The sequence below is a fragment of the Canis lupus genome, chromosome 12 (assembly GCF_003254725.2).
Source record: "Canis lupus dingo isolate Sandy chromosome 12, ASM325472v2, whole genome shotgun sequence".
Classification (NCBI taxonomy): Eukaryota; Metazoa; Chordata; class Mammalia; order Carnivora; family Canidae; genus Canis; species Canis lupus.
In genome coordinates this window covers 4404393-4414105 of record NC_064254.1, presented here as the reverse complement: position 1 = coordinate 4414105, position 9713 = coordinate 4404393, and positions in this window count along the sequence as shown.

Here is a 9713-nt window from a genome sequence, read left to right as displayed (position 1 = left end):
CTCTCTCTCGTGCTATGTCTCTCAAATAAACAAATAAAATCTTTTAAAAAATGAAAGAGAAAAAGTAGATTTCAGAACAAAGAATGTTGCCAGGTATAAAGAATATCAAATATATATATATATATAATTTCATATGATAAAGGGGTCAGTTCATCAAGATTACTTAATTCTAAAAGTTTATGCACCTAGTAACAGAGTTTCAAAATACATGAAACAAAAACTGACAGAATGGCAAAGACAAATAAGCAAATCACAACTATAGTGAGAGATTTTAACAGTCCCTCTTAATAAATGATATTGACAGGTAGAACATAATCAAGGGTATAGCAGAAAAAAAAAACATCAATCAACTTGACCTAATTGATATTTATAGAACATTCCATCCAACAAGAGCAGTATGTACATTCTTTTGAAATGCGTATGGAACATTTACCAAAATAGGCCATATTCTGGGCCATAAAACAAATCACAATAATTTTAAAAGACTCAAGTCATAAAAAATATGTCCTCTCATCATAATGGAATTAAGTTAGAAGTCAGTGACAAAAAGATTCCTGGAAAATCTCCAAATATTTTGAAACTAGACAATACCCTTCTAAATTCCCATGGTTGAATTAAAATACAAAAGGGAAACCAGAATGTATATTGAATGGAATGAAAATAAAATAAAACTCATCCTACCAAAATTGGTACTTGAAAGTTCTCAAGTCAATAATCTCAGCTTCTACCTTAAAGAACTAAAAAAAGAAAAGCAAATGAAACCTGATATGTGCAGAAGTAATGAAATAGTAAAAATCAGAGCAGAAATTAATTAATTAATTAATGAAATTGACTACAGCAAAGCAATGAAGATCAATGGAACCAAAAGATAGTTAGGTGAGAAGATCGGTAATAATTGATAAACCTTCAGCCACATGGATAAGGAAAATGGAGAGGAGACACAAATGACCAATATCAGTAATGAGGGAGATGACATCCCTACAGACTTTATAGGTTAAAAAAAGGATAAGAGAATATTTTGGACAACTTTGTCATTGTCAACAATGAACAATAAATACCAACACATAAGACAATGGACAAATTCCTTGAAAGATAAACTACTGAAACTCATTTCATAAGAATCAATAATCTGAATAATATCTAAATTGAATTTCTTTTTTTTTTTTAAGATTTTATTTAATTAGGGACGCCTAGGTGGCTCAGTGGTTGAGTGTCTGCCTTTGGCTCAGGTTGTGATCCCGGTGTACCAGGATCGAGTCCTGCATTGGACACCCTGCATGGAGCCTGCTTCTCCCTCTGCCTATGTCTCTGCCTCTCTCTGTGTGTCCCTCACAAATAAATAAATAAAATATATTTTTAAAAATTTTATTTATTTATTTGAGAACGAGAAAGCACAGAGGGAGAGGGAGAAGCAGACTCCCCACTGAGCAGAGAGCCCAACATAGGGCTTGATCCCAGGACCTCAAGATCATGACCCAAGCTGAAGGCATGTACCCAACTGACTGAGCCACTCAGGTATCTCTCTAAATTGAGTTTCTAATTTAAAACTTTTCCCTAAAGAAAACTCCAGGCTTAGACAACTTCACTGGTAAATTCAACAAATATTAAAGAAGGAAAAAAATACCAATTCCATACAAATCCAAAAGACTGAAGGGGAGAGAAACTTCCCACCTCATTTTGAGGCGAGTATTAACTCTGATACTGAAATCAGACAAACACATTTATAAGAAAACTATAGACCAACAGCCCTCATGAACATAGAAAAATTCCAAACAAAATTTTATCAAATCAAATCTAACAATATGTAAAAAGATAAAATATATCATGATCAAGTGGGGTTTATTTCAGTGGGGTTGATTTAACATTAGAAAATCAATACACTTCACAATATTAACAAAATAAGAAAAAAAAGCATACAAGCATCTTAACAGATGAAGAAAAAAAAAAACTTGACGAAAATACAACATCCAGGGGCACCTGGTGGCTCAATTGGTTAAGCATCCAATTCTTTTTTTTTTTTTTTTTTTTAAGCATCCAATTCTTGATTTCAGCTCAGGTCATGATCTTAGGGCCATGAGACTGAGCCCTGTGTTGAGCTCCATGCTGGGCACGGAACCTGCTTAAGATTCTCTCTCTCCCTCTTCCTCTGTTCCTCCAGCCCCAGCTTGTCCTCTCTCCTCTCTCTCAAAAAACAAAAACAAAAACAAAAAACAAAACAAAACAAAAAAAAACAGAGAGAGAGAGAGAGAGAAAAGAAAAAAGAAATAGAAAAACAAACCGAATTAAAAACTCAGCAAACTAGTAATAGAAAAGAACTTCCTCAACCTGATCAGGACCATCCATGAAAAACCTATGGCTAACATCATACTTAATGGTAAGACTGAACGCTTTCCCTCTAAGATTAGGAGCAAAGAGATCCCTGGGTGGCGCAGCGGTTTGGCGCCTGCCTTTGGCCCAGGGCGTGATCTTGGAGACCCGGGATCGAATCCCATGTCGGGTTCCATGCATGGAGCCTGCTTCTCCCTCTGCCTGTGTCTCTGCCTCTCTCTCTCCCTCTCTCTCTGTGTGACTATCATGAATAAATAAATAAAATCTTAAAAAAAATAAGATGAGGAGCAAGATAAAGGATACTGCTCATATCACTTCTATTCAACATAGTTTGAACTGGTTTTAACCAGTGCAATGAGGCAAGAAAAAAAAAGGCATTTATATTGGGAAGGAAGTAGTAAAACGGTCTTTATTTAAGCCAAGCATGATTCTTAAAGAAAATTTGATAAGCCAGACTTCAAATGAAAAACTTCTCCTCTATGAAAGATGCTATTAGGAGAATAAAAAGCCAAAACACTGAGAGAAAAACATTTACAAAGCATTTAACCGATAAAGAAGTTGTAGTTGGAGCATGTAAAGAGCTCTTATAACTTAGTAATAAGAAAACAACGCAATTTTAAAACCAAGCAAAAGCTTTGAATGGACATTTCACCGAAGGAGACATGTAGGTGATAAATAAGCACATTAAAAGTTACTCAACAGGGGATCCCTGGGTGGCGCAGCGGTTTGGCACCTGCCTTTGGCCCAGGGCACGATCCTGGAGACCTGGGATCGAATCCCACATCAGGCTCCCAGTGCATGGAGCCTGCTTCTCCCTCTGCCTGTGCCTCTGCCTCTCTCTCTCTCTCTCTCTCTCTCTCTCTCTCTGTGACTATTGTAAATAAATAAAAATTAAAAAAAAAAAGTTACTCAACATTATTAGTCATCATGGAAATGCAAATAAAACCACAATGAGAAACCACTACACCCTAGAACAGCTTTTAGAAAAGAGAGGGATGAACAATATCAAGTATTGGTAAGGATGTGGAACAATGGAAACTTCTGTACACTGCTGGTGGAGGTATAAAATGAGACAACCACCCTGAGAAATGTTTGACAGTTTCTTATAAAATTAAACTTATTTACCATGTAATCCACCAATTCCACTCTCAGGTATTTACCCAAGGGAGAAATAAAAACATATATCCACAAAAAGACACGCTGGGATATTTATAGGAGCTTTATTCATAATAGTAAAAAAAAAAAACAAAAAAAAAAAACTAGAAATAACCTAAATATCCATCATAGATAAATAGATAAACAAACTGTGGTATATTCATACAGTGGACTACTACTCTGCAATAAAAAGGAAAAAACTACCAATGAGTGCCACAAAATGGATGAATCACACAGACATTATGCTGAGTCACAGACATTAGACACAAGACTAGTGTTATGGACTGAATTGTGTCTCCAAATTCATATGTTGAAGCTCTAACCAATGTGACTGTATTTGGAGACAGGGACTTTAGGGAAGTAATTAAGGTTGAATAAGGTCATAAGGATTGTGGGACCCTAATCCAATAGGACCAGTGTCCTTAAAAAAAGAGGAAGAGACACCAGTGATGTGCCCATACAGAGAAAAGGGCATATAAGGACATAGCGAGAAGGCAGACATCTGCAAGGCAAAGAGAAAGGCCTCAGGAGAAACCACACCTGTCAACACCTTGATCTTGGTCTTCCAACCTCTAGAACAGTGAGAAAATAAAGTTCTGTTGTGTCAGCCTCCCAGTTTATGGTATTTTATGGCAGCCCCCAGGGACCTCCCCCCTCCTCACTCCCATGTGTTTCTGCCCCAGTCATTCCTTCTAGAACCTGTGTTCTCCCTTGAAAGTATATCTTCCTCACAGTGCACCCCCAAACAATTCTTTTAAATAAAGAAACATAAAAAAAAGGAGGTGGCTCAGTCGGTTGGGCGTCCGACTCTTGATTTCTACTTGGGTCATGATTCTTGGATTACCTCCTCATGGGTTCCACGGTAATACTGAGCACTTACTGCGGCGAGCCAGGCACTGTACTCAGAGGCATCACCTATATTATCTCATTTAGTCCTCTCATAAATCCCATAAATCTCAAGGTCGTGAGATGGAGCCCCAGGGCTCAGCGCTCAACAGGGAGTCTGCTTGAGACTCTCTCTCCTTCTGGCTGTCTCCTTGCTCTCGCCCACACACATTCTCTCTCTCTCTCTCAAATTAATCAATCAATCAGTCAATCAACCAATCAATCAATCTTTTAAAAAAGTATCATGGTACCTGGGTGGCTCAGTTGGTTAAGCCTTGAACTCTTGATTTGGCCTGGGGTCATGATCTTGGGGTGGTGGGATTGAGCCCTGCTTCAGGCTCCATTCTCAGCCTGGAGCCTGCTTAAGATTCTCTCTCTCTCTCTCTCTCTCTCTCTCAATATGCCCCTAACCCTCTCTGCTCGCATGCATACACTCTCTCAAAAAAAAAAAAAGGTACTTGACTAATACAATTATATAAACTACATTTATATAAAGTTTTAGAACAGGTAAACCTAATCTATAGTGACAGAAAGTAGATCAGTGGTTGCCTGGGGCCTGGGATAAAGAGATGGGTATTAACTGGAAATGGGCTCAAGGAAATTTTGGATATAATAGAAGTATTCTGACTGTGGTAGTGGTGGTGGTGGTGGTGGTGATGGTTACCTGGTATATATATTTGTCAAAACTCATTAAACTGTATAGTTAAAGTTGGTACATTTTATTCATGAAAATTATACCTCAATAAAGCTGATTTTATTTTTTAAAGATTTGTTTCTTTGAGAGAAAGAGCCCATGTGAGTGGGGGAATGGGGAGAGGGAGAGGAAGAGAATCTCAAGTAGACTCCCTCCCTGCTGAGTGCAGAGACCAACACAGGGATGAGTTTCACGACCCTGAGATCATGACCTGAGCCAAAATCAAGAGCTGGATGTTTAATTAACTGGGCTACCCAGGTATCTCTCAATAAAGTTGATTTTAAACAAAATATTATGTGAAAAGGACATGCAATGTGAGAGAGTCATGAAGTCTACCAATGCTTCATGTCTTTCATTTTGTAATTTTGGAGTTTTGCAGAGGTGTGTCTCCAGCAAAGGGATCTGCGGGTAGTCTCAGCCTATGTCCAAAGACACAGATGGAGCTCCCCATTCTAAAGGCCCATAGAGTTATAACCATGTATTTCCCATTGTTTATTCATGAAAAATAGTCAACAATAAATATTAACCAACACTCAGAGATATTTTGTACTTAAATTTATAATGTAAAATTTGGTATCTTTCTTGCCAAGTCCCCATTTCCATCCTCAACAGATGTTGGTTTTATTAACCCTGGGGATGAGTCCTTCCTGATGTCTTGTTCTCTAGCTTGGACTCGGCACCGCATCAAAGCCCCTCCAGGATGCTTGCCTAATGGAGAATGAAGGCTCCTGCTGCAGGCACCAGAGTGTGTCTGCCCTAATTAAGAGGGAAAATTACTATTAACCTAACACAGCAACTCTTGCTTCTTTTCTCATCACAGAGTAGAAAGAAGAGAGGGGTGTGTGGCTGGCTCAGTTGGTGGAGCTGGAGCTTGTGATTCTTGATCTCAAGGTTATGAGATTGAGCCCCACACTGGGTGTAGGGATTACTTAAAAATAAAAAAATCTAAAAAGAAAGAAAAGAGAGAAGACTTGGATTCAAGATTTTAAAAGTGTTTTCCAGGGACGCCTGGGTGGCTCAGCCGTTGGGCATCCGCCTTTGGCCCAGGGTGTGATCTTGTGATCCCAGATTGAGTCCCACATCGGGCTCCCTGCATGGAGCCTGCTTCTCCCTCTGCCTCTGTCTCTGCCTCTCTCTTTCTGTGTCTTTCATGAATAAACTAAAAGAACTTTTAAAAAATGTTTTCCAGCTATTTTATCATCTGAGATTCTTTCATTGCTCCTGTCACACACTCATTCAAGTACATAATGAGTTCTACCTTTGTGCTAGATGATGTAGTAAAGGCTGGGGATACAGCAGGTAAGAAGGGAGATGTGATTTATGCTCACACTGCTTACATTCCAGTGGAAGCTGGGAGCTGTCAACATCCCAAGTCTAACTGGCTTAAACAATAAATGTATTGGCTTGATGCTGAGCAATCTTAGACAGGAGGCAGGGCTTCACGGGTTCCCTGTGACCCTCTGAGGGAGAGGCTTGGTAGTGACACTGCCGCCAGGGCCAGTTCCCTGGCTATCACCCCAGCCAGACAAAGTCTGGAGGAAAGACCCTCCCTTCCAGACAGAAGCGTGATGAAGTGGACTTAGAGGGATTACTCTTAGACAAATCAGGGTGCTGCTTAAGAAATGGGGGTGGCAGGACCTGGCTGGGTTTGTCTCCCAGATCAAAAGGGAGAGTCCCTGCTTTCTTCTAGTTGGGCCAAATTAACTCAAATATGCACATTGTAAACTCAAACATGAGTTCCAGGCAGCTGATAACCCTTTAGCAACTTCCAGAATCATTGACTTCAAATACAGTTTTCAATTACAAACTAATTCAAGGGAGTAAACTTAGACAAACGTTTCAGAAATGTCTAGTGGTTTCACTCTGTGACTGTTGAGAGGCAGTCAGGAAGGACCTCTGAGTGCCTGGTCCTGAGCCTTTTTAGCTGGGTAACATCCCTTAAGCCCTTGGGACCCCCGTTTCCTCTCCTATGAAACGGGCACCTTCTTCATGGGATTTGTGAGCGGACAAAATGCGATGACAGAGGTGATGCCTCTGAGGACAGTGCCTGGCTCACAGGAAGCGCTCAGTATCGCTGTGGAGCCAGTGCAGAGCCAGACCAGTTGACAGCATCACTAGATACACCTGGATGCTTCTCAGTTTGTTTCTGACCCACATCTTCATCTTCTCAGAATCTGATTTTAGGTCACAGTCAATCAAGAATAGAGAGTACTACTTACAGGTATTTGTCAAAGTTCTGTCTTTCACCTGCATTGCTATTCTCTTGGGTTCCTCCCCCTCCCCTTTTAGGAGGTGTGAAAGACTGGTCCAGGGGCGCCTGGTGGCTCAGTGGGTTGAGCATCTGCCTTCCACTCAGGTCAAGATCTCAGGGTCCTGGGATGAGTCCTGTCTTAAGTTCCTCACTCAGCTAGGAGTCTCCTCCTCCCTTTGCCCCTCCCCTCCCCCTGCTCGTTCTTTCTCAAATAAATAAATAAAACCTTAACAAACAAACAACTGATCAAAGGCTCTGAGGTTAGACTCACCAAGTTCAAGTCCCTGTCTTGCTACCACTTATTCCTTGTGTGACCTTGAGCAGGATACTAAAGCTTTCCTCATCTGTAAAGCAGGTGTAAAAATAAATCTTTTAACAACCTCATACGGGTGTTGTGAGAATGGTAATAGCACATGCATGTGAAGGGCTCCCCAAGGTCCTGGCACATGCTAAGCATTTGATTTGTTTCTGGTATTATTAAGACTATTTCATCTATTAACCATCTCTCTGGACTCTGTTCTTGTTATCCATTTGTTTCAATCTCTCTCCCTAATTCCAGCTGCTTAGTCCTGCCTACCTGTTGAACATTTTCTCATAAAGATCCAACCAAAACTTTATTCTCAACCTGTCCTACAATATACCCATCCACTGTTCTCTTTACCGAAATTTCCTCCTCTACCTCCCTGCAGCCATACTTCCATGAATGTCAGCGCCAATGAGAAACAATGGATTTGGATTCCTATTTTGAGAATTCCAGATATCAGGAAGCCTTGTTTCTCTCTCTTATCACAAATTCTCATAGTTGGAGGGCCCTCCCACACAGCTTGAGGGAAATGAGGACAGAGCTGTAAAATTGACTTGCCCCAGGTCACCAGCAAGTGGGCAGTAGAAGGAATTCAGGCCTCCTGCTTTTGAGGTGATTCCCCTCTCTCCACCCCATAGCTGTTTCTCTGTGCCAAGAACCACTTTGCTCCAGTTGCCCTAGAGGCCCTGGCAGGCAGACTCACGGTTCCTGGAGTTAGGGAGGCAAGGCTGGGGTCCCCAAGGAGAACTTGAACCAATTGCAAATCAGATTTCCTAAGCCAAGTCTCCTCTTATCCTGGGTTGTGCATTTGGGGAAGGGGGGAGGCAGAGTTGGGGGATGTGGGGGGAAGAGAGGGGGTGGGTAAGTGCTAACTTGGAGAATTTCTAAGCATGGCCAACAAAGTAAACCTCAAACTGTAGGATGGGAATCATTCAGAGTGTGCCTCTATTGGCCACCAAAGGATCCAAGAAATGTAAATTCTGGGGGAGGGGGGGTTATGAGTGGTTTAGCCAGTGTTTTTCAATGCAAGAAATCCCAAGCATGGAGTTTGAGGATACCCAAGGGAGCCCTTATGCCTGCCCTTGCAGTCCCATCTCTCTTAGCCCTGACAGATCTCAGATGTGTGTAAGGCAGGAGTTGATGGGTGCTCAGTGGAGGCCACATGCTGCCTGCGGAGGCCAAAGCAGCCATCTACTCATCCTGTTCCTACTTCCTCAGACTATTGAAGTCAGAAAATTCTTGCCATTCCTGAGCTAGTAAGGGAGACTTAGACCCAGTGACCTCCTTTTGTTCCCACTGGGGGCTGCAGCCCCTCTGCAAGTTCCACCATCCAAGTGAACTCCTGCCGCCCGCCTGCCCAGCCCGCCGCCCCACAGCTCCTAGCCCGGGAGGTGGAGGAAAGGGGAGCAGCGAGGCAGCAATGGGAAGAGTTTATGGGGTGAAAAGAGGGTGGCCATACTTTCTCTCTTCTCCCGCCACACCACAGCACAGGAAGAAAAAGAGGCCCAAAGCAGAGCCAGAGTCTAAAACTATCCCCCTATTCATAGACCCAAAAAGTAGAATAGAGGTTATGGGGTGCTGAGAAGGACGGTTGGGAGGAGGGGCGGAAGAGTTGTTGTTTAATGGGTAGAGTTTTTTGTGGGGGATGATGAAAAATTTGGATATCAATAGTGGTGTTGGTTACACAACATTGTGAATTTAGTTTATTTAATGCAACTGAATGGTACACTTACGAATTGTTAAAACAATAAATATCATGCTGTGTATTTGGCCTCAGTAGAAAAATCTACAAGTTTTTTTTTTTTTTTTTTTTCAAAACCCCATTCTTTGCATTTCTTTTGAAACTGACTTCAAATAGACTGGCCTTCGAATCTAAGCAGCCGGATTCTTTGTCAGGAGATCATTATACTTTGCTTTAGGCTGGTGGTTCTAGAGAATTATGGATGACAGACAGGAATGATTGAAACTGATTTACTTCTCAAGTGTTTGAGATTCCTTCATCCCTACCCAAGACTGTCTATTTAGGAAGAGCTCGTCTTTACCAAAGACAGAAAAATCAAAGAAAACGTACAGGCCTCCATCTCAAGTGGGCCTGG